Source organism: Pelodiscus sinensis, chromosome 19 (assembly GCF_052426305.1).
Source record: "Pelodiscus sinensis isolate ZL-2025 chromosome 19, ASM5242630v1, whole genome shotgun sequence".
In the NCBI taxonomy this organism is placed as follows: Eukaryota; Metazoa; Chordata; order Testudines; family Trionychidae; genus Pelodiscus; species Pelodiscus sinensis.
Window position 1 is genome coordinate 31,593,369 of NC_143070.1, and position 24,741 is coordinate 31,618,109.

Below are 24,741 nucleotides of genomic sequence, written 5' to 3' on the forward strand. Positions count from 1 at the left end.
TGGAGTGTGGGAGGCTCAAGGCAGGGATCTGGGGATTGTGTGTTGGGTGTGGGGCTCAGGGCAGGGGTGAGGATGTGGAAGGGTAGAGAAGTCAGGGCACAGGATTAGGGATGTGGGGGTGCTTGGTGCTGGGTCTGTGTGTGTGTGTTGAGGGGATCAATGGGACTAGATTCCCAGCTCCCTCTGCTCCGGGCTCCCTGAGGCCCTTTAACACACAAGGGCTTTCTCTGCAGTGCACTGAGGAGAGGAACCCCTGAGCCAGTGATGCCACTTTGCCCAGGTTGGCAGGGACAGGAAGCAGGCCGGGTGCCCAGTAATCCCAGACAGATGTGCACATCTGCATGTGAGCAGCAGCTATTGAGGGACTCCAGAAATCTCCCCCTAGATCTAATTCCCCACGTGCCAGGCACCAGTCAAAGCCAGGGCTCCGGAGTCTCAAGCAGAGCACTGCGGGGGGGAGCGGGGGCGGATTCGTGTCTATTTGAGGCAGGTTCCTCACTCCCACGTCCCAGACACGTACTGTGGCACAAAGACCAATGGTCCTTGCACAAAGTGTGTCCCAGGGATAAGCGTTAGCCCGGGAACAAGCATCGCCCTGCAGAAGAGACACCCCTGGTATGGAGCCAACAAGCCTAGGAGCCGCCCAGCTCAGGATCCCTAAGGGCACTGACACAGACTCCCTGGCACAGGAGAATCCCAAGACTCAGTTCTGCCGGCCGGCGGTTTCCCCTCTTCCGCTTCTTGTCAGCTTCCTGCAAAACACCCCACAAGGGCGACTGTGGATAAACCCAGCTGTGCTGTAGAGCGGCTGTTAGGTGGGGAAAGAGAGGTGCTCCTGCCGCCTCCCCGAGCAACTCACACATGTAAGAAAACTGCATTTGAGGTATTGTATGGGTGTCAGGATGGCCGAGTGGTCTAAGGTGCCAGACTCAAGGACCTGTCTTTCCCTCAGTTGGGTGTTCTGGTCTCCAAATGGAGCTGTGGGTTACAATCCTACTCCTGGCACATTCTCTGTTTTATATTTAGAGAAGTGACCTCATTTCCCCATCTCCCCTGATGTTGTAGGAGCCCTTCCTCAGCATTTCTCTTAGGCTGCATCTACACAGCAGTGTTACTTGGGCATAACGGCCATTACACTGCAATAACAATGGGAGCGTCTACACAGCAATTCCATTATTCCCACGTCTGTAACGCTCCATCCAGACCAGTGGTCTGAGGAGCCAGGAGGTTTCCAGGCTGCAGACAGACAAGCCCACAGGCAAAGACAAAGCAAAGTGCCAGCCACTTCCTGGGAGCGGGAGACTCCAGCCTAAACCCTGAGACCAAGGGTTTTACAAGCCAGATAATCAAAGTTTGCTCCATTTCTCCCTCCCACAACCCTGCAGAACCTCAAAGGCAACTCCACAGTCCCAGCATGACGGTGTGTGGTGTTTGCTCTCCTGTCCCAGCAATTGCAGCAAGAGCCCTGCCTTGCCAGTGCCAGTCACAGCAGCCTCTGTACCTGCTCCAGGCTTGTGATTTCCTTCTTCCCAAGGCTCCTCCCCAATCTGCCTTTTCCTGAACCAGCAGCTCCATGGGTGGCCAGGGGAGGCCTCTTCTGTGTCCCAGAAGGGCATAAGTAAATGTGAGCAAGGTTACAGCAAGGCACCACTGGGACTTGAACCCAGAATTTCCTGTTTATGAGGCAGGTGCTTTAGCCAACTAAGCTATGGTACCTGCCTCCAAAAAACTTTTTAAAATGGCTCCTTATGTTTCCAGGCAACACTTTTGACTCCCAAAGTGCAGCCGTTCCCCATTCCCCACAGCCATCGAGCCCAGGCGGTGTCGTGCCCCCTGGGCCCAGAAAGCTACAGCTCCGTGGGCAGGGGGCTTTGGCTTCCTTGCCCATGGGACGCTGTTGCAGGAAGGGCTGCTCAGCAGGGACGGGGTTCACCTGTGGAGGAAGGGAAGAGTATTTGGGTGCAGACTGGCTAACCTAGTGAGGAGGCTTTAAACTAGGTTTGATGGGGGCAGGTGCCCAAAGCCCACAGGTAAGTGAACAACATGGACACCTGGGGGATGGGCCAGAAATGGGAGAGAGCAGGGGCTGTAACCGCAGAGATAAAGGAGGGACAAGGGACCACTGGGAAGCAAAATCTAATCTGTGTCTTAGATGCTGGTACAGACACACAGGACTATGGGTAATAAACAGGAAGAGGTTGGTATCACAGAGACTTGGTGGGATAATACACTTTATTGGTATATTAGCACAGAAGGGTAGAGCTTGCTCAGGAAAGGTAGGCAAGGAAAAAGGGAGCAGGAGTTTCCTTAGATATGAAACATGCGAACACTTGGCCTGAGGCAGAGATGGACACAGGAGACAGACTGGTCATCAATCCCTGGGTGAGGTTAAAGGGGTAAAACCCCAGGGTGATGTCACACTAGGCATCTATTACAGACACCTCCCCAGGCAGAAGAGGTGCCTGAGGCTTTTTAAACGATTTACAAAATCATCCAAAGCGCAGCTGGTTTCACACACACTCAGCCTCACCCACAGCTGGGAGGCAGTTTGCAGTGAGCTGAAAAGAAACTGGCTGGTAAAACCAAGACTCAGGATGCTTCTCTGTCCAGATGTGCAAACAGCTGGCAGCCAAATGCTGGTCTGTTCCTGCCCTCCCCAGGCAAGTGAATCCCCTCCTCTGGGTGTTACAGGCCGGACTTTTCCTGTCTGGCTTTTAGCCAGGGAACTTTTCTATGCCCAGCAAACGTGACACCCAGTGCACTGCAGAAACCAGTCCACTGCCTTTTGCAAAGAGGCCCCTAGAAGCACTTAGCCCCCTTGTTGTCTCTGCCTGTAAAACAAGGAAAAACCAAATCTCTGATCTTGGAGAACATGGGTATCAGTCCCACTACCTCTTGCGTGCAAAGCAAGCGCTCTACCACTTGAGCTAATTCCCCTGCCTCTGACCAAGTTCCCTGTCCCACCCACCTTGTTCCAGAGCCCACAACATCCCTTCTGATAAACCCTCTTATAAAACTCGGCAAATATCCAGAGAAGTTGCGGTTCCCTTTACAAGACTCTGCACAGCTCAGTTCCAATCAGCCGGTCTTCCCTAGAGCCCGGAACATCGACCGCGGCAGCGTCGCTCTTACGCCCAGTGTAGACACGGCCTGAGAGTGTCACAAACCAGCCCAGGACACATTCCTGGCTAGGACCAGTCACAGTCTGGGCTCAGTGAGGGTCTGTCCTACCTGAGACGTGTGTGACACAAAAGCCTCCTGTTCCCTGCCCAGTTCCCAACACTGGCTGCAGACCCAGCGATATTTGGTCTTCTGCTCGCTTGACTCTCTGTTGCTGTCTGCAGCCACACATAGTGCTGTCCTGCCCCTGCATCTCCAGAGCCCCAGCCCCTCCCAGACAAGAGACAGAGCTGCCAGGGGGCAGGTGTTTTCAGACTCGCAGCAGGGGGCACAAATCCATCTCTAGGGAGCCCGCAGGAAAGGGAGCCAAAGAAGGTGGATTTTGAGGACTCTGCCTCCCCACAGCCAGCCCCACCCCACAGGCTTTGGCAGAACAAGGGGGGGTCTCTGCTCACCCCACTGAGCCCCACTGAGATGTTGAGCTTTTGTCCTGCCCCCCTCAGCTTGGCCTCCCTCCTCTGCCCCATTCCTGCCTCACTTCCTCCTTGGGCAAGTCACACAAGGGAAGCAGCAGGAGTAGCCGGCCCCATACGCCAGCTTCCGAGAGCAGGGGAGGCTGACAGACAAGTGTCCATCAGGTGCCTGGCCTGACCCATCTGGCTTCCCCAGGCTGGCACCAAGGGGCATTCTCAGTTCATGTCACCCTCCCCACCCCCCATCACATGGTAGTTGGACTTATCCTTGGCACAGTCTGAGTCGAAGGAGCTGCACTTACTCAGGCACCAAGGGGAGTGGCAATAAGAGAACACTCTGTGTTTTTACCTGGCTTTGAACAAGGGACCTTTTGCATGTTGTGCAAATGTGATAACCACTGCACCACAGAAACACACAGGAAACGTGAAACTTGCTGGTGGAACTTGTCTGACTGTTCTGTTCCTGGCTCTTTCCAACACCCTGCTCTGTGGGGGAGGGGAATGCACCTTGTGAACACTCCACCTCTTGTTCTCAGGGAAGCCACTAACCCGAGCTGCCAGCTCCTCATTTCCTCACCAGCCCCTTGAGATTTGTAGCTCAAAGCTGGAGCTGCTGTGGAAGGAGGTGAAGCTACAGAAGCTGACGGGGGACAATCAGCGGGCGGAGGGTTATTTTTTCTCCTTCCTGGGCTGATGTGGCGAGAACTGAGGAGAAGAAAATCCTCTTCCCTTCTCCTCAGAAGATGGAAATTGCAGTTGGTTCTCTCTCTGCTTCTACTAAAGCTGGACCCCAGAACTAGACTGTTTCTTTCTAAAACCCTGGTGAAAACTGAGAGTGAATTGCTTAGGGTACGTCTAGACTACAGGCTTTTGTCGACAGAAGTTTTGTCGACACATACAAAACTTCTGTCGACAAAGAGCGTCTACACTACATTCAGTTCTATCGACAAAGCAAGCTGCTTTGTCGACATGGTAGTGTAGACGCAAAGGACAGTTTACATGCAGTAACACCTTCTGTCGACAGAAACTCTGTCGATAGAAGGCGTTATGCCTCGTAAAATGAGGTTTATCAGCATCGACAAAACTGCTGAGTTCTGTCGATGTTATGTCGACAGAACTCAGTGGTAGTGTAGACGCAGGTATAGTTTTGTCGACAAAAGTCCAATTTTGTCGACAAAACTCTGTAGTCTAGACATACCCTTATAGACTGAGAATGTGAGTTAAAGAAGGGCATCACCCAGCATGGAGCTTGAATCCACAACCATGAGTCATATTCTACCAACTGAGCTAACCAGGCTGTATGCAACAGGTCTTTTTATACCCCATCACAGCATTGAATAAGCCAAGTGTTCTCAAGTGCCTGACACAAGGTGTTTCCTTGCCCCTAATGGGGGGATTCTTGTCTGTGGGGAGGGTTGAGGTCAAATCCCCCTCCTGACACACCCACTTCTGTCCCCACAAGGAACGGCCCCATTTCCATCTCTCCAGGGACAGGAGAAGGGGCCTGTTTCAGGATTTCTTTTAGTGCAGAAGCAAGGGGAGATGGAGGGAATTCAAACCCCTTTACAAGCTTTGTTCTCATGGCACCAAGTGTGATAGGAGGGGTGTGAAGTGGGGCACCTTCCCCCCAGAAGGGGCATTTGGGTGCACCCAGGGGCAGCAAGAATTCAGTCCCTCAGGTGAGTGCATTGGGGACAATGTGTGAGCCCTTCCATGAGCATTTTCTCCTCCCACTGGGCAAGGCAGCTGGGCAGGACCAGCCTGCAGCCCACGTCCCTTTCAGCCCCAGGTGCAGGCGGTAACAGAGAGGGGAGGAAAGTCCATGGCCAGAGCCTCCTCCCAGCAGTCTGGCCCTGCGCAGAGTCTGTGCATGATGGAGCCTCTCCCAGCAGGATTCTGGCCTGTTCTCTGCAAAATGCTCAGCCTGTTTCATTTTCTGCAGGAACGAGTGGGATCCATGCGCCCTGTTCCCCAGTAACAAGTGTGTGTCCTCTTCCCCCTTTCCACAGAAACAGCAGGCCAGTGGCCCAAGCACCTCCAGTGGCCCCTTCCTATTTGACCTCCTACCAAGTTGTGGTTTTGTGCACCTCCCTTCCCATAACCAGGCCTCCTCACCTGCCATAAAAAACTTCTTGCTTACTTGACCCCGATGTGATTTGAACACACAACCTTCTGATCTGGAGTCAGACGCGCTGCCTTTGCGCCACGAGGCCAGCTGGCAAGCCCTGCAGCTCTTGCAAGTGGGCAGAGTAGGGCTGTGAGGGCAGGCAGAATGGTCTCCCTGTTGCACAAGTCCCAGCCCAGCCACCCTGTGACAGACCAGACCGGGTCTGGGCACAGCTGAGGGCATCCGCTCAGGGCAAATTGCTCGAACTCAGGGCTCCTTACGGCCTCTGACTAAAGACCCTTCCCAAACAGTCCACAAACCAGTCACACTGAGCGCTTCAGCTGCCAGTCTGGCCTGCAAGAAGCCTCATGAACAAAACCGCTCTGACACCCCAGCTCTCCCTGTGCCACAATCAGCCCCGGGCCTGCATACAGGTGAGGGGTTATAGAACCCGATCTCACCCTCCCCAAACGGGTTCTTCCAGTCCCAAGAAACCAGGCACAGGTCCCAATCAATCTACATTCTGGATCTTACCCACAAGATCACGCTGAACCAATCCTTTAGAATCTAAACTCCAAGGCTAGGTCCACACTGCAGGCTTTTTGTGCAAGAACTGTTTTGCAGAAGAGTTCTTGTGCAAAAGGTCTTCCACAAGAGCACGTTCACACTGCCATGTGCTTTCGCGTAAGAGCATCCATGGCAGTGTGGACGCTATCTTGCACAAAAAAGCTCTGATGGCCATTTTAACCATAGGGGCTTCTTTCACAAGAAATTCATGTCCCCTGTCTACACTGCCCTCTTGTGGAAGAGCACTTGCACAAGAGGGCTTATTCCTCATGGGGAGAGGAATAACTCTTCCGGAAGAAGCCCTGTTTTCCGATGCTGTACTGTAAATTTACTTCCACAAGAACACACGTGCAGTGTAGACAGCTGGCAAGTTTTTGAGCAAGAATGGCCGTTCTTGCTCAAAAAGCCTGCAGTGTAGACATAACCTAAAGGTTTATTACTAAAAGAAAGAAAAAGCATGAGGGTAAGGTTGTTAAAGGATAATACATCGAATCACACCGTTCTCGATACAGGCTCTTAGCAGAAATGCTATAAACTGCTATCTTAAAAGTCTCTGGTGCACATCTTATATTAAGCTGGGTCCAAAGTTCTTTCTGGCTCATTGTTCCCTGCAAGGCTGCATCTGGGATCAGGAGCTGAACTCAAGACAAGACGGAGGATGCCACATGGCACTTCTATACCTCTCCTGGCATCTTCCAAGCTGCATCAGGTCACATAGTCAGTGGCCTATTCCTGTGACCCAAGCCAGCAATCATTGTTCTGGCTGCTCTGCAGGCCTCCAGATTCATTCCCCAGGGATGTCTTTGGCACCTAAAGATCTATTGTCCCTGGAGCCTCGCTAATTAGCGTAGACACTGAACGAACATTCCTGGCCCATTGTTCTGCTGCAGACAGAGAATTTTCCAGCATCAACCCAGAATCCATATTTATAACTCCACATACAGATATTGTACAAGCACATGAATAGCATCTACAGAATGAGTAGAACACTAGCTTTCATGTGACACCTCACATGGACCCTTTGAACCAACTTTTGGGACAACCCCGCCCTCCCATGGGTGTAGCAGTGATCTGGCTTCTCCTTTTAAACATCTCACATGACCCCCTTTGTACAGACTTTCAGGGCAAACACCGCCCCCACCCCATGGGTGCAACAGTGATCTTTAAAATCCCCCTTCTGACAGCGTCCTGGTGGGGGCTCTGGGCTGGCTTGCGTGGGCTCTTTACTTACTTATTTTGGCGGTGGCAGGGGGAGAGGGCACGTTCCCACTGATTCAGTTGCAGGAGGCATTCCCGCGCCCTGCCCTGGGGCCTCAGTGGGAAAGCAGGCCCGCCTCTTCCCCCCCCTCCCCCTCCCCCGGAGCCTGAGGGGAATTTCTTCTGTGAATTTTTAAGTGTAGATAACTGCAAACACTGATCTGTTAGGGATTGGTAATGGTTTATTTCCATATTTGCATATTTGTTATTTGCATAATGTATATGCAGATATGTAAATATGTTACCAGTCTGGCAAAAGTTTGTGAATGGGTTTGGCTGTCCATGGTATTAAAAAAAGGTTAGCAATCACTGGCCTGATCCATGGGGGGTGGCCAAATGCAAGGCAGGGAAAACACTAGGGGCTACGTCTACACTGGCCCCTTCTTCGGAAGGGGCATGCTAATTTTGAAAGTGGGAATAGGGAAATCCGCGGGGGATTTAAATATCCCCCACGGGATTTAAATAAACTTGTCCACCGCTTTTTTTCCGGCTAGGGGAAAAGCCGGAAAAAAGCATCTAGACTGGCCCGATCCTCTGGAATAAAGCCCTATTCCGGAGGATCTCTTATTCCTCTACGACGATAATTTTCAGGAATAGCGGCATTGCACAAGAGGGTTTTTCTTGCACAAGAAGGGGCAGTGTAGACAGCTCCTTCTGGCGCAAGAGCGTCTTCTGCAAAAATGGCAGCTTATTAGGTATGCAGATGAGGCTCCATGATATTCCACGCTTAGCCTCATTTGCATATTTCTTGTGCAAGAAGCTGGGAGTGTAGACATAGCCTAGGTGAAGGTGTGTGGGGGGGTATTTTCCCCACCAGGCCTTTGTCCCTCGGAATCCCTGGGGACGTTGGGTTTTGTCTTGTTTAGTTTCCCTTTTCCCTGCTTCCCTCCTCACTGTGGGGGAGGGGATGGCTCGTTCACCCTTTCGGTGGGAAGCCCTGGCACAGAGATGGGACGGGAAGATACTCTGAGAGTGAGCCCCTGGGGTATTTGGGGAGAGAACTTGCACGTCTTTCCTTTCTCCATCACCAGGATGGCCGAGTGGTTAAGGCATTGGACTTAAGATCCAATAGATGTTTGTCTGTGTGGGTTCAAACCCCACTCCTGGTAGCTTCCTGTTTTGGACAGACATCCATCTGGATGGTGCTTTGTTCTGCTGTGAGGCAGGGAACTAGACTTCATCTCTGAAAGTCCCTTTGGCAGTGACAGCATGTTGCGCAAGAACACATCCCCCCTGCCATGTGTGAGATGTGCTTTTGCTCAAGAGCATCCATGGCAGTGTGGACACTCTCTTATGCAAGAAAGCTCTGATGGCCATTTTAGCCATTGGGCTTTCTTGCGCAAGAAACACCTGTCCCGTGTCCACACTGCCCTCTTGTGCAAGAGCTCTTGTGCAAGAGGACTTACACCTGTTAGAAAAGAGAGTAGCTCTTGCACAAGAAGCCCTCTCTTACCACACTTTTACAGTAAAACTTCTTGCACAAGAGCGAGTGGGCAGGGTGGCCCTTCTTGCACAATAACACGCCAGTGTGGACACAGTCTTCCAGTTCTAGTTCCAGTTCTGATTGGCTGAGCAGGGGCCAGTCACAGGGAGGAGACTCAGGACTTTCTTGTTCTCCTTCAGTCCCAGCAAACGAGCCACAACCAATCGTCTGCTCTGGGAATTGTTCTGTTTCTCGCCAGTGCTTGTCTCTGAGCAGCTCCTGAGTCTCTCTGTGTCCCGGTGCTTCTAACCCACTGGCTGAGCCATCCCTAGGCCGGGCTGTGGGGCTGTAGCTCCTTTGAGGCACTTTAGTCTGATCAGTCAAGGTCTGATCTGAGGGTGAGCTTCAGCATCAGGCCTCTGGGTCCTGTTCTTCAATCCCCACCCCACTCAGTCGCCCACCCCCAGCCTCTTCCAGCACAGCCTGCCCCACCCCCTCCCCACAGGACTTCTACAGGGGCCTCTGTCCCAGGGGGAATGGGGAGCCCCTGCCCCAGGCACCCACCTACCCTGCTGCTGCTCCCACCAGAGCAGAGGATTCACCCGGCACAAGTAAGTGCCTCTGTCCCCCCTGACCCTGGCTGCTGGGTTCCCTCCTGTTTAGCTGCCTGGCCCCAGGTAAGGTCACATGAGACCTTTCTTTCCACCCAGCCCCTGCCCTGCTCCCCCCCCCCCCCCCCCTCCCGGGGCTTGCTTTGACACCCTCCCATGTTCTTGCTCCTTCATCCATGTTCCTTCTGGACATTCACATGCACAGCACTCCTTGGTGTTTCTCAATCCAGCACCTGCAAGGAGGAACCAGCCCTTGGAGCTCGGCTTGCACCGGATCTGGTAGTTTCCCACTACATCTCACCTGGGAAGAGGTGACTTGTTCTCCTTCCTTCTGACCTTACGTCTCCGTTCCCTTCAAAGGTCTCCGCTGCCTCTGGACCTGCCTCCTCAGGGCGCTGCCCCTCTGCCACTGGGCTGGGAGTGGGAGACTCCACAGTCTCTGCACTTGGGCTGAGAAGTCTCCCTGGGACTCGTCTGTTGACGGCGTTAGTCAGCCCGATGGCCAGCCGGATCCATTCCGTAGCGCTACCCGAGAGGGAGCTTTACAAGTGCCCAGTGTCCATTGGTATTTTCTGGGGCTCTGTGTAGGGGATTGGGCTTGGCCATCTTTCCATGGGAAATGCCTCTTCTTTGGAACAGCAGCTCCCAGGAGTTCATGGAACTTCTTCTTCTCAGTTTGGGAAAGGGACGACTAAGGTGCGATGGGACAGAGTTTTATGTAATGATGACAGGGGTGCAGAAAGCAAATAAGAATTTTTATTCTCCTACTCAAGATCCTGGGTGACAGAATGAAACTGGTAAGTAACCAAATTAAAAGTGAATCAAAAGGGAGCATTTTTGCACCCAGTGGAACTCCTTGCCAGAGGATGTTGAGAAAGTGAAATCACAAGAAGGTCCAAAACAGAACTGGATAATTTAATGCAGGAAAGGTCAATCAATGGCATTTAACCAGGATGGACAGGGCAGGTGTCCCTAGCTGGTGTATTCTAGAAGCTGGGAATGGGCGACAGGAGGCATCACTTAATTGTCTGTTCTGAGGATTCCCTGGGGACAATGAAATTGGCTGCTGTCGTGAGACAGGATCCTGGGCTAGTTGGACAACTGGCATGGCCCCGTCTGGCTGTTCTGATGTTCTGTTTGGTTTCTGTTCTTGTCCCCTCTGGACAATGGAAAATGGACCCGTGTCCTGAAGGGGAGAGAAAGTGGCCTGTGAAAGGCTAGTGCAGGTAAGGAAAGAGCCTTGGTCATGTGTCCCTGATGGTCTAGTGGTTAGGATTCAGCATTTTCACTGCTGAGGCCTGGGTTCAATTCCCAGTCAGAGAAACCAGCCTCACTTTACATCTGCCTACTCACTCATCTTACCTCATTGTTACAGCAGCTGTGACCCAAGAGGTTCACTCAGGGCCCCTTTCCCACCTCTCCCTCACTGCAAGACAGCACCTGCCACTTTCACAAGCCCTTCAGAAGGGACAGAGCTGGTGACTCAAATTGCCCCTCCCCTCTCCCATGTGGGCAGCCCTGCAGGAAGCTCTGTGGCACACACAGCACTAGCCCAGCGCAGTGTCAGGTCAGCACAAGATCCATTGGTTCAGTTCGGTTGTTGAAGGAGACAACCCAGAACTGGCTCCAGCCCCCACTCAGTAACCTGGGGAAATGACCCACCAGGCCTGGGCCCCTCGGAGAGGCAACGATTCCCCACTGGCCAGGGCAGAGCCTCCCTCTGACACAGTCATGGAGCCTTCTCCCCCTGGTCCTGCCTCCCCCTTCACTCAGCTCTCACTGCTCGGTGCTGCCAGGGAGGGGCCTCACTGCGAGAGCCGCCTGGGCAGGTTCCTGCCACAGAGACACGTCCCAGAGCAGGACAGGGAATAAGCCCTCTTGCGCAAGAACTCGTTCTCAAGGAGTCAGTGTGGATGGGCAACAGGGGTTTCTTGCTCAAGAAAGCCATGTATCTAAAATGCCCTTCAGAGCTTTCCTGCGCAGGAGAGCGTCCACACTTCCATGGGTGCTCTTGCAGAAAAGCACTTCTCTTGTGCAACAGCACATGGCAGTGTGGACGCACTGTTGGGCAAGACATTTTGCACAAATCAGTTCTTGAGCAAGAATTTTGTAGGGTAGATGTAACCAAGGGGTGTTTGGGTTTGTTACCAGCACTGAGCTTTGTACAACAGCCCAGGGAACATTGTGAAAAGCCAAAACCTTCCCACCCTGGGTGTCCTTGGCCAGTCAGCAAGTGGCAGAAAGGTTCCCTGAAGTGCTGACTTCAGGTGATTTGAAACAAGCCCCAGCAGCTCAGATGAGGTGGCCGAGTGGTTAAGGTGATGCACTGCTAATCCATTGTGCTCTGCACGCATGGGTTCAAATCCCATCCTCATCGGGTGTTAGTAGCCTTCTCTCTTGCCTCTCCCAGAGGTTTAGTGGCAGCCCTGCCTGCCCCACCCCCCTCCCACTACAGCCAGGGGAAATCTCCACAGAGACACTCCCAAATGCTGCCCTCAGGGGGAAACCTCACAAAGGAGATTCCAGGCAGCCAGGCCAGGGGGTCTCTGAGATGCCCCAGCCCTGCAGCCTGTCCCACCTGGCAGTTGTCATGGTCCCTCTGTGAGGTCACTGCCTCCCCGCCAATGAGCTGAGGTGCTACACAAGGCCCTTGTGATGTCACTGCTGCCTGGCAGGCTCATGTCCTGCCCCTGGCCAGCCCCTTGGCATGTGTGAGCTGCTCTCTCTGCCCCACTCACTCAGGGCTGGTTCTGGGGCTCACACAGGGAATATCAGAGGCTGCTCAAGGGGCCACATTGCTAGGAATAAGGGATCTTTCAGAAAAGGCTTTATTTTCCAAAAGATCCCGTCTAGACTGGCGCTTTTTGCCGGCAAAGCCCCGAGCCAGAAAAAAGCATCAGCCATGTTCATGCAAATGAAGCGGGGGAGATTTAAATCCCCACTTCATTTGCAATTGCGCTGTGTCTAATCTGCATCCCTTTTCCGCAAAAGGCCCTTCAGCAGCAGCACACGGCTGCCATCCAGCAGGCCCTTCCGGGGGCTTGTGCATCTGAGAGGCCCTGAGGGAGAGTTCCAGACAAGGACACCTGTGAGACTCTCCCCTAGGTGCCCCCACAAGGGCCTTCTGTATTTCCCCTCTGTGCCTCCCCCACCACCACCGCACACACACCCTTCCCCTGCCCACCCTTCCCACTTTCTGCTCCCGCCTCCCCTGCTGAAGACACGTGAGGAGACACGTGAGAAGTGGTTTGTTTTTTTGTGGACCTGCCCTGACCGCAGCCCTAGAGACTCTGGAACAAAGAAGACACATGAGAAGAACCCAACTTTCTTCCTTTTGCTGTGACATGGATGGATCTAGCTCAGGTTTCACTCAAGGGGTCCGTCTGCATGTGAAGTACCTGTGACAGCCCCTGTGCTTCTCTGCCCCTCATCAGCAATGCCACCTACTTGGGGGAGCACGTGCCCCGAGACTTGTAGAAATGACAACCTAGACAAGCCAGCATCAACCAGGCTCCCTTCGATAGCTCAGCTGGCAGAGCGGAGGACTGTAGTGTGTGTTTGACAAGTGATCCTTAGGTCGCTGGTTCAACTCCGGCTCGAAGGAGTGATTGTTTTCCCTCCGGCCTGGCCTTAGCAGAAGGTAACCAAGGTGGTTGCCTTGGGTCCATGTCTTCAGAGCCCTCCGCTGCAATTGACAAAAAGATTGTGGGGAGGAGCTGCCAATCACATTTCTTGGGCTGCGCAGGTTATATCCACAAACACAAAAGTTCTGCCCTGGAACTGCCTTGTGGGCACCCAGAGGAACCGCAATAAGAGAAGACCCTGTGGTTCTGCCTGGCTTTGAACCAGGGACCTTTTGCATGTTAGGCAAATGTGATAACCACTACACCTCAGAAACACACATACAAAAGTTTTCTGCTACTGCACTTACGCTTGAGCAAATATTCGGTTGCTAACCCTTTGGCCAACAGAGATTGCTGCGGGGCAAAGGAATTCTCTGTTGTCTATTTTGTGCCCTCGGGAAGGGACCAAACTGAAGGAGGCCGGGCCCCCACCTGGGAACTCCAACCTAGACCCTGAGACCAAGGGGTTTACAAGCCAGAGAATCAAAGTTTGTTGCATTTCACCCTCCCCCAACCCTGCAAAACCTCAAAGGCGACTCTAGAGTCCCAGCGGCTGACGGAGAGGTGCATGTTAGAGCCTCTGCCCACTGAGCTGTAGCCTTCTGTGCCCAGGGAGCCAGACACAGCCAGGGTGGGAAGGCAGGAGGGAAATGGGGAATGGCCAAAATTTGCGAGACAATGGTGTTGTCTGGGACCATAGAGTAGAACAGTTTAGAGGTGGGTCTGAGTAGGGCACCGTGGCTTAGCTGGCTAAAGCACTTACCAAATAAACAACAGCACCTGGGTTCAGCCTTTGCTCACATTTACTTATGCCCTTCTGGGACGCAGAAGAGGCCTCCCCTGGCCACCCATGGAACTGCTGGTTCAGGAAAAAGGCTGAGTGGAGAAGAAAGAAACCAGAAGAGGTGAGAAGCTCCTGATGCCCACAGACCCTGACTCTCCATGGCTGCAGAGGTTTCACCCTCAGGCTCTGAGCTCCTGAGGAAATCACAAGGATGTGTGGGGCTGGCTTTCCTGTCTCAGTAAGTGCAGTCACAGCCCTGCCTTGCCAGTCACAGCAGCCTCTGCACCTGCTCCAGGCTTGTGATTTCCTTCTTCCCAACACCCTCCCCACTCAGCTTTTTCCTGAACCAGCAATTCTATGGATGGCCAGGGGAGGCCTCTTCTGTGTCCTAGAAAGGCAACACAGGGACTTGAACCCAGGATCTTTCATTTATGAGGAAGGTGCTTTAGCCAACTGAGCCAAAGTGCCCTCCTCCAAAGGCTTTTTAAAATGACTCTTTATGTTTCCACACAACACTTTTGACTCCCAAAGTGCAGCCGTTCCCCATTCCCCACAGCCATCGAGCCCAAGCGGTGTCTGGCTCCCTGGGCACAGAAAGCTACAGCTCCATGGGCAGGGGGCTTTGGCTTCCTTGCCCATGGGATGCTGTTGCAGGAAGGGCTGCTCAGCAGGGACGGGGTTCACTTGTTGAGGAAGGGAAGAGTATTTGGGTGCAGACTGGCTCACCTAGTGAGGAGGCTTTAAACTAGGTTTGATGGGGGCAGGTGCCCAAAGCCCACAGGTAAGTGAACAACATGGACACCTGGGAGATGGGCCAGAGAGCAGGGGCTGTAACCGCAGAGATAAAGGAGGGACAAGGGACCACTGGGAAGCAAAATCTAATCTGTGTCTTAGATGCTGGTACAGACACACAGGACTATGGGTAATAAGCAGGAAGTTGGTATCACAGGGACGTGGTGGGATAATACACTTTATTGGAATTTTGGCACAGAAGGGTAGAGCTTGCTCGGGAAGGACTGGCAGGAAAAAGGGAGGAGGAGTTTCCTCAGATATGAGACATGTGAACACTTGACACAGGAGTGGACTTGTCGGGACTCTCTGGGTGAGGTTAAAGGGGTAAAACCCCAGGGTAATGTCACACTAGGCGTCTATTACAGACACCTCCCCAGGCAGAAGAGGTTCCTGAGGCTTTTTAAACAATTAACAAAATCATCCAAAGCGTGGCTGGTTTCACACACACTCAGCCTCACCCACAGCTGGGAGGCAGTTTGCAGGGAGCTGAAAAGAAACAGAAGAGGGGAAACTGGAGCCTGGCAGAACCAAGTCTTGGGATTCTTCTGTATCCAGATGTGCTAAGCAGCTGGCAGCCAAGCTCCCAAGTGCTAGTCTGTTCCCACCCTCCCCAGGAAGGTGAATCCCCTCCGCTGGGTGTTACAGGCTGGACTTTGCCTGCCTGACTTTTAGCTAGGGAACTGCTCCCTGTGAGGCAAATGTGACACCCCCTGCACTGCAGAAACCAGCCCATTGCCTTATGGGAAGAGAAGGAGCCCTTGGAAACAGCCCCTGGCTGGTTCTGTCTGTGGAAAAGAAAGAGCAAATCTTTACCACTGGAGAATGTGGGCATCGATCCCACTGCCTCTCACATGTGAAGTGAGCACTCAATGCCCATGTTCTCCAACTGCAGCTCAGTTCTCATCCCTTATTTTCATTGTCGGGGCTCAGTGGCCCCCTCCCTCTTCCTACCTGCTCTCTCAAAAGAGACAGACCTGGCTCCCCTTTCTTTGCCCCCAGCAATTGCCATGCTGCAAAGCAGAGAGTCATAGAACCATAGAGCTGGAAGAGACCTCCGAAGGCCATCAAGTCCAGCCCCTGCTCTAGAGAGTGGAGATCTCAAATTCAGCACTCTCTGTGGTGACAGTTCCCAGCAGACCCCAGTGAGGGCGGAGTGAAGGGCTGGTTCTTGGGGTTGGGTTTGGGGGTTGTTCTGAAAGGCTGCAGGTGCCGTTAGACCATTTTGTCCCTCCCTGTCTCTACTAGTGCTGAGCAACACTCAGGCTGTGTCTACACTGCACTGCTCTTCTGGAAAACCTACGCACATTTCAAAACTCAATTTGTGCAACTTTTTCTGCTGCTTGTTTTGGAAGAGGCTTTTCCAACATTTGGCCTGTTACACTGGGCAAGTCACACAAGGGAGGCAGCAGGCAGAGCCGGCCCAATGCACCAGCCTCCCAGGTCAGGGGAGGCCAAACCACAAGCCTCCAGCAGCTGCCTGGCCTGATTCATCTCCCCTTCCTAGGCTGGCACCAAGGGGCATTATCAGCTAACATCACCTTTCTCTGTCATGTGTGAGGTGGGCTCATCCCAGGCATAGGCTGGTCAGCAGCAGTTGCACTTACCTGGGCACTAGCAATAAGAGAAGACGTTGTGTTTTTGAACCAGGGACCGTTTGTGTGTTATGCAAACATGCTAATCACTACACCACAAAAACACACTTTGCTGCTGGTGGAACTGGGATGACTGTTCTGTTCCTAGCTCTTTCTAAAAGGGGACTGCACCTTGCGAACACTCCACCTCTTGTTCTCAGGGAAGCCACTAACCCGAGCTGCCAGCTCCTCATTTCCTCACCAGCCCCTTGAGATTTGTAGCTCAAAGCTGGAGCTGCTGTGGCAGGAGGTGAAGCTACAGAAGCTGACAGGGGACAATCAGCTGGCAGAGGGTTATTTTTTCCCCTCGCTGGGCTGATGTGGCTAGAACTGAGGAGAAGAAAATCCTCTTCCCTTCTCCTCAGAAGATGGAAATTGCAGTTTGTTCTCTCTCGGGTTCTACTAAAGCTGGACCTCAGGACTAGACTTTTTCTTTCTAAAAGCCTGGTGAAAGCTGAGAGTGAATTGCTTGCAGACTGAGAATGTGAGTTAAAGAAGGGCATCACCCAGATGGGGCTTGAGCCCATGACCCTGAGATTAAGAGCCTTATGTTGTTTTGTTAACTGAGCTACCCAGACTGGCTACACCAAGTCTTTTCATGCCCCTTTTTCTTGCCTCCAGTGGGGGGTTCTGGTCTGTGGGGAGGTTTAAGCTCAAATCCCCCTCCTGACACACCCACTTCTTTCCCACAAGGAACGGCCCCATTTCCATCTTTCCAGTGACAGGAGAAGGGGCCGGTTTTAAGATTTCTTGCGCAAGAACCCGCTAGTGTAGACCTAGCCCTGCAGTCAGAGTTCGAAGGCTGTACCAAGAGGCCGGGAATGACATCCCTTGTTTCAGTATTTTTCTTCTATAAAATTATCAAGCTATATTTAGCTAAGCTGTTTGTGAGTAACTGGCGGGTACCACAGTAGCCCACATCCGTACAAGCCCAAACGACCTCACTAGTGGCGCACATTATGAAACTCACTCCTCCCATGGGTGGAAAATCTCAGAGGGAACATGACCCCCCGCCCATCTTCTTCCCTGCATTGGCAGCCACAGTCCCTTTCAGCCACTGGGACACCCCGGGAAGAGAGGCAGGAATGGGGCCAAGTGTAAGTCAGGCTGAGGGGGGCAGGCAAAGCTCATCTTGCCTTGCAGGGCCACTGGCAGCAGCATCTCTCTTGTATTCTGCTGAGAGAAAAATATGCCTGGGAGAAACATGGGCCTCAGAAAGCTTGCGGCAGTTGCCAAAGTAGCTCAGTTAGGAGAGCGTTAGACTGAAGATCTAAAGGTCCCTAGTTCAATCCTGGGCTTTGGCAGAAGCCTTAGTCAATGCGGCTTAGTCTGTTTTGGCATCTCTCCATCTCTGGCAGGCCAGTATTTGCAGTCAGAGTTCAAAGGCTGTATCAAGAGGCCGGGAACGACATAATAAAGTTGATGATATTTCAGGGTTAGAAGTGGGAGAGGGGATTTCATGTCACCTCAGAGATTGTTGACACAGTAGAACAAGGCTCTTGGCTTCAGCTGCTCCCAGCCTTGCGTCTCTGTTTTTAATTCCATGCCCCCAGAAATGAACATTAACAGAGCCTGCCTCAGACTAAATCTGAGGCTTCCCCATACTGAGGACACACTATTTCTATTTTCTTAGACTGGAAGTTATTATGTTGATTTAAGCAATTTCAAAATAGTTTCCAAGCATACACATGCCCTTATAGTCCTGGTCTTCACAACATCCTCTGGCAAGGAGTTCCACAGGTTGACTGTGCGTTGTGTGAAGAAATACTTCCTTTTGTTTGTTTTCAACCTGCTAATATCATGGCGCATCCTTAGTTCTTCTATTATGGGAACAAGAAAAATACCTTTGCTTATTTACAGTCTCAAAACAGCCATGATTTATAGACCTCTATTTTATTTCCACTCTGTCTTCATCTTTCTAAGATGAAAAGTCCCAATCTCTCTTCATGTGGCAACTGATCCAAACCTTTCATCATTTTTGTTGTGCTTGTCTGAAGTTTCCAATGCCAAGGTATGGGTTTTTTGGTGGGGGAAGGGGAGGGGGTAAGGCAACCACATTTCAAGTCAGTGCTCAAGTTGTGGGCACAGCATGGATTTACAGAGATGTAATATGATAGTCACTGTCTTATTGTCAAGGCCTTTAAAAATAATTTCTAACATCCCATTTGTGGCTCTACATGGAGTGGATGTTTTCAGAGATCTCTCCAGCTGTGACTTGTTGTAGGCAGATTTGTTTCCATTTAGTATGTGTGTTACTAATTGTTTATACTAATTATACGGATTAATTGCCAGACTCAGAGCTCACAGCAATTTTCCATGAAAAGGTGTTTTCCCCTCCCCATCATGGTGCTGGAAAAAGAGTTAGTAACAGAATAGTTAGCCAAGTTTAAGCACTTTCGTGGCTTTCTGTGGTGTAGTGGGTAAGATGTTTGCCTAACATGCAACAGGTCCTTGGGTCACAGCCAGGTGGAAACAGAGTGTCTGCTTTCATTGCAGCTCCCCTTGGTGACCAGGAAAGCGCAGCTCCTGCTGCCCAACCTGTGCCTGGGAGGCTAGGTATGGGGTCAGCTCTTCCTGCTGGCCCAAGGAGGAAGCAAGGCAGGAATGGAAGCCAAGCTGAGGGAGGCAGACCAGAAGCTCTGGGATTCAGGGGTTGAGGAGAATCCTGCCCCTTGTTCTGCCAAATCCTGTGGGGTGGGGCTGGCTGTGGGGAGGCAGAGTCCTGTGACTGTCTCTCAGGGCATCCCAGGGATGCTCCTTGCAGCCCAGGAGAAGAAGGGGGCTCTGGGTGGAAAGAAAACAAGCAAAGCTGGTCCCAGTGGGCATGAGCTGGTGCTCCAGCTGAGGGAGTGGTGGTTGGTGCAGGTCCCATGGTGTAAGGAACAGCCCTTAGGCCTGGGGAGTCCTGCAAGCTGAGCTCAAATCTCATTGGGACCTGCCACTGTTTGGCTGCAGAACCCTTCCACTTCCACTGCTTTGTTTTCCTTCCCCTTAGGTTCATGAGACCGTTTCTTACCTCACGCTGGGTGTCTGCTGCTCAGTGGGTGGCTGGGATGTGCTGGGACCCTGGACTTGCAGGATGCTGAGGTTTCATGTTTCTTGCTGCTGCCCCTGATGCCCTCTTGTTTGGTCCCAGCAGGTGCCAGGCTCTGCCTCTTGCCCCCGTGGTGCTCAAGGGAATGCGCATCAGGCCAGGCTGACTGGCCAAGGAACAGCAGGAGCCCTGTCCCAGGAGGGGAAGGAGGGGCCAGCGTGTGTGAGGGCGTCACCCAGACAGGCAGCCCCAGGCTGGGAGGACAGAGCTGCCCCACATCTCTAGCGCTCCTGAGGCCCAGGGGGGTCCCAGCACAGACACAAGAGCAGCAGCCTTGGCCAATGGCCCCAGGTTTGCAGGGACCGTCCCTGGCTCCCCGCTCAGACTGGCCAGGGGGGCACGTTGGTGCTAACAACATGCTCAAGTGGCGCCATGTTCCAGCCAGGCCGACAGGGAGCGTTTCTTGTGGTGCCACCTGATGCCCATGAATGTGGCTGTTGCACCCGCCCCCCTGCTTTTCCCCTGGCCCCCGTGGGGTTGACAGGAAAGACACCCAGAGCCAGGCTAGATCCAGGGGAAAGCAGGAGGCAGAGAAACACCCAGGGCCCAGACGTGCTGTAAAATTAGCCCCCTTGTGCTCTGGGAGCCAGGTTTGCTGTGTCAATTCTGAGAGGCAGGTGAAGTCAGGCCTGGGCACTGGGATTATTTACCAGTTTCCATGGCCCCAGGGCGCTTGTGGCTGTGATGGCCGAGTGGTTAAGGCGTTGGACTAGAAATCCAATAGGGTTTCCCTGCGCAGGTTCAAATCCTGCTCACAGCGAGGCCTGTGTTTTGGCCACACCCCTAACCAGGGCAACAAGCTGCACAACCCCTGAGCCACTCTCCCTGTCCCCAGTCAATCCCTTTCTGCGCCTTCCAAGAGAGATAAGGGACATGGTGCCTCATTATGGGTCCCTGAGCTCTCAGGCAAACTCTCAGCTCCTGCAGCCTCTGCCCCTTGCCCAGCACCCCATGGCTCAGCCCTACCCCTGGGGGCTGCCCTGCTCCAGTGTGTGATAGGAGTTGAGTGAGAGGATGGAGCGTCTGAGCCTGCCCCCAAAGGTCCATCTATTAAGGGCAGAAATGCTGGGGATATGATGTGGGTCACCCCTCCCCAGGCGCACAGCCTCCCCCCCCACCCTGTGTTGGGAGCAAAGGTCTAGTGAAGTATCGTGTGGGGGGGGGGGCGTGTCTTGTTCCTTACTCTTGCTCTGCCTCTGCCCCCAGGCCTTGGCCAAAGAATTAGTAACAGAATTATTGTCCAAGTTTATGTACAGAAAAAAAGTGGTTTAAGCATGTTTCTGTGGGGTAGTGATTATCGTGTTTAGTTAATATGCAGAAGGCCTCTGGTTCAAAGCCAGGCAGCTACACTCTTATTGCAGCTTCCCTTAATGCCCAGCTAAGCTCCTGCTGCTTGGCCTGTGCTTGGGATAAGCCCAACTCCCAGGCTGAGTAGCCAAGGAACGGCAGGAGCCCTGTCCCAGGAGGGGAGGGGCCAGCGTGTGTGAGGGCGTCGCCCAGACAGGCAGCCCCAGGCTGGGAGGACAGAGCTGCCCCACATCTCTAGCGCTCCTGAGGCCCAGGGGGTCCCAGCACAGACACAAGAGCAGCAGCCTTGGCCAATGGCCCCAGGTTTGCAGGGACCGTCCCTGGCTCCCCGCTCAGACTGGCCAGGGGAGCACGTTGGTGCCAACAAATTGCTCATGTGGCGCCATGTTCCAGCCAGGCCGACAGGGAGCGTTTCTTTTGGTGCCACCAGATGCCCACAAATGTGGCCCTGGTACCCACCCCCCTGCTTTTCCCCTGGCCCCCGTGGGGCTGGCAGGAAAGAGGCCCAGGGCCAGGCAGGAACCAGGGGAAAGCAGGAGGCAGGAAGAGCCTCAGACTGGAGCCCAGATCCCCTTTCCTCCTCTGGGCACCTTGAGCACGGGGGGGCTGGTGCTGACAGCTCCAAGGGAAGGCTCAGAAGCCACAGAGCAACCGAGGCAGGGCAAGAGGGGGGCAGGCCAGGCCTACGTATGGATGCAGAGCCCTCTGGCTGCCAAACGCTGAGCGAAGGCCCCACCCACCAGATAGCGGGCGGCTGCTGACGCTCTGAGACCAGTGTGAGAAGGGGGCAGGAAAGCAGGTCCAGGCCCCCTCACCACTGCTCCCACAGACCCAGCCTGCTGGGAGGAGGCTCTGGCCACCTCCTTCCCTCCCCTCTCTCTCAGCCATGTCATCCTTTAGAGCATGGAGACTGAGCATTTGTGTAGAAGCACTTTAAAAATTTGCCACTACTTATTTGTCTGCCCTTCCCTGATGCATTGGATTCCTTTATATGCAGTTGCTTGTGTACTCTGGCCCATGGTTTGTCCTCTCCCCTCCTCTCTTTCTGACTACAGCTTAGAGAATCTCTATCAATGGATTCTCCTCTAAGAGAAGTCTCCATCCGATTTATGTGCATCTCCGCACCAATCGGCTTTCCCTCATTTCTTTCTTTAAAAACTGCTCTACGGCCTTTTTAATGTTTAGTGCCAGAAGTCTGGTTCCACCCTGGTTTAGGTGGAGCCCATCCTTCCTGTATAGGCTCCTCCTCTCCCAAAAGTGTCCCCAGTTCCTAGTAAATCCAAACCCCTCTTCCCTACACCATCGTCTCATCCCCACATTGAGACTCTGAAACTCTGCCTCCCTACCTGGCCCTACGCATGGAGTATATATATACGTATATATACATATCCAATAACAAACTCCTATAACTCCCAAAATCATGAAAACGACAAATCTTGTACCAAACAATTCAGTCGTGGGGATTATAAAATCCTCTTTCCTTCGTGATCTTAAGTTATATCGTGGAGACTCTGTTTCTGTAGAATGTGTAACTGATTGTGCTGCAATTGGAGGTGCAGTAGCTGAGAACGGATGTAGATCAGCTGGGGGAGGTTCCTTTTTGCAGTGCGATGCGTGTAACCAGCTCTGGAGTCCTTCACATTTTACAGCAGTGTGAGTTGGACTTGGTAAGACCCTTTCCAATGAGGTTGGAGGGCATTTTTCCGTTGGTGTGCCTTGATGTAGACCCAGTCTTCAGGCTCTAAAGGATGACATGGCTCCGATGCAGGTTCAAGAAGGGCTTCCTTGGCCTGAGTGTGAATAGACCCTACACATTTCATTAAGGCTTTACAGTAATTTAACATAACATATTATATGTAGATCAAATTGATGCGGTGCTCTAGGCAGGGTGTGTAATAATCTCATAGGTCTACCGGTTAAAATTTTGTGGGGAGATAACCCATGTTTACTATTCCCTATACCCCAATATACGTTAAGGCCAAAGGTAATGCATCTGGCCAATTACGGTCAGAGTCCTCACAGATTTTAGCTAATTTGGTCTTTAGGGCAGAGTTTTTCTTTCTACCGCTCCACTGGACTGTGGATGTTACGCACAGTGTCAGTGCTGTTGGATTCCTAGAGCAGCACATACCTTTTGAACTATTTGTCCTGTGAAATGAGTTCCCCAGTTACTGTCTAAAGAAAGAGACACTCCGAACCGAGGGATTAATTCTCTGAGGAGTTTCTTGGCAACCATAGTAGCATCAGCATGTTTATAAGGATAAGATTCTACCCATCCCGAAAACATATTAATGATTACAAGAATGTACTTATATCCACAAGATTTAGGCATTTGTAAATTCACAAAGGGTCCCCCACAGTGGGGGGGGGGGGGGCGGGGGGGTGTTGCAATTTGAGTTTTTAGCCTTTGTCCAATGTTATGAGCTAAACAGATAGAGCAAGTACTGCAGTACTGTGCCGCCACAGCAGGAAAATGCGGGGCGAACCAATCCTGTTTCACTGCTGCAGTCATCCTCCCTTTGCTCATGTGGGCCACCGAGTGGGGCACACGAGCAAGGTAGAGCAGGACCGCTTGAGACACAACCAGGCGGCCGGAGCGAGTCGGGGTGCAACAAGAAGCCCCGCCACAGCCAGTCTGCTTTTTCAGTCTCAGATGCCTTACCTTGTAGCCCAGTCAGTTCTGTGAGGGACGCCTACACAGGCTGGGCTACAGAAGGGCAGACAAGAACATGTTTAGGAGCTTGAGGGCCAGAAAGGGACGCATTCTTTGATGATTGATCAGCAAAGGCATTTTTATAGGTAACTTCATCAGAAGGGGCCAAGTGTACTTGACAATAGACAAGGAGGAGGGTAAAGGAAAACACAAAGTACATTTACATAACAGCTATTGTAAATGGGGAAACCAGCAAAGGTAAGGAAGCCACATTGCTTTCACAACTGTCTACAATTATGGACAATGCCAAAGGCATATCGGGAGTAAGTATACATATTGGCAGACAGTCCTTTAACTAAAATATAAGTGCAAGTTAGTGCAGTCAAGAGAACAAGGGAATCTTATCTACAAGCTTTAAGGTTAGGAAAGGCGAGCAAAAGATCATTTAATCTAATGACTTTTTTGAGGCCTTTTAAGGTGTCCGGCACCAACGAATATCAGGAAAGTGGCCATTATTGCAATGGTGGGGTTACTAGTTTCTCACTTGCCCGTGTTGTGTTACTTACAGATTCTTTGTCATCTCTGGCTAAACCACTTTTATAATTAGTGTGCAAGTTGCAAAATATAAATATTTCTTTAGTATGGCAATTTAAGCAAAGCAAACCCAGTGGAAGGGGATTGCTACCCCACTTTCAAGCCTCCTTTTCACAGTGCAAATTTTGCTTTTTTCCTTCAGCTCCGTAAGAGTAGCAAGAGCAGTGGAAGCAAAATGCAGGACAATGTAGCACTTTAAAGACTAACAAGATGGTTTATTAGATGATGAGCTTTCGTGGGCCAGACCCACTTCCTCAGATCAAATAGTGGAAGAAAAACACTTCTAAGAGCAGTGGAGACATTGTTAACATTCTTTTAGCTTAAACAATTTTTACAGTATTATTTTTTACTAAATTTTGATTGGGCCCAATTATTAATTTTGTTTTGTTTAAAGTTACACTTTTGCTTTACTTAAAATATTTTTTATTTAAAAACAATATTCTGTGCACATTTGCAAAACATATTAAAACACAAACCACCACAAAAACATTGTCATGACAGAGAACCATGGTTGTTGCTTTTTTTTTTAACCTGGTACCAGTGCTTTTTGACGTTTTGAAAGACAAAGAAAATATTTGTACCCCCACGAGGGTGGCACATTATATTTTAGAATACTTTACAGAGGTCTTTGCTAATTTTGATTAGCCTGCTGATACTCAATGGTATGCTTCTGTTTTGCACACCAGTTTTAGAGGGTTTGAGTG

General features: G+C 51.9%; 7 non-coding genes across 7 annotated transcripts; 6 read left to right on the plus strand and 1 right to left on the minus strand.

Annotated features, from left to right (window-relative positions):
- Nucleotides 1-5,734: 5,734 nt before the first annotated feature.
- On the minus strand, nucleotides 5,735-5,806 carry TRNAW-CCA (transfer RNA tryptophan (anticodon CCA)). Its single transcript has one exon. It is a non-coding gene; the product is annotated as a tRNA-Trp (tRNA).
- Nucleotides 5,807-8,550: 2,744 nt separating this feature from the next.
- On the plus strand, nucleotides 8,551-8,633 carry TRNAL-UAA (transfer RNA leucine (anticodon UAA)). Its single transcript has one exon. It is a non-coding gene; the product is annotated as a tRNA-Leu (tRNA).
- Nucleotides 8,634-10,809: 2,176 nt separating this feature from the next.
- Nucleotides 10,810-10,881, plus strand: TRNAE-UUC (transfer RNA glutamic acid (anticodon UUC)). Its single transcript has one exon. It is a non-coding gene; the product is annotated as a tRNA-Glu (tRNA).
- Nucleotides 10,882-11,853: 972 nt separating this feature from the next.
- On the plus strand, nucleotides 11,854-11,935 carry TRNAS-GCU (transfer RNA serine (anticodon GCU)). Its single transcript has one exon. It is a non-coding gene; the product is annotated as a tRNA-Ser (tRNA).
- Nucleotides 11,936-13,072: 1,137 nt separating this feature from the next.
- Nucleotides 13,073-13,162, plus strand: TRNAY-GUA (transfer RNA tyrosine (anticodon GUA)). The gene is given in 2 exon segments: nucleotides 13,073-13,109; nucleotides 13,127-13,162. It is a non-coding gene; the product is annotated as a tRNA-Tyr (tRNA).
- A 4,457-nt stretch (nucleotides 13,163-17,619) lies between these two features.
- Nucleotides 17,620-17,692, plus strand: TRNAF-GAA (transfer RNA phenylalanine (anticodon GAA)). The gene has a single exon. It is a non-coding gene; the product is annotated as a tRNA-Phe (tRNA).
- A 2,468-nt stretch (nucleotides 17,693-20,160) lies between these two features.
- TRNAS-AGA (transfer RNA serine (anticodon AGA)) lies at nucleotides 20,161-20,242 on the plus strand. Its single transcript has one exon. It is a non-coding gene; the product is annotated as a tRNA-Ser (tRNA).
- The last annotated feature ends 4,499 nt before the right edge of the window (nucleotides 20,243-24,741 follow it).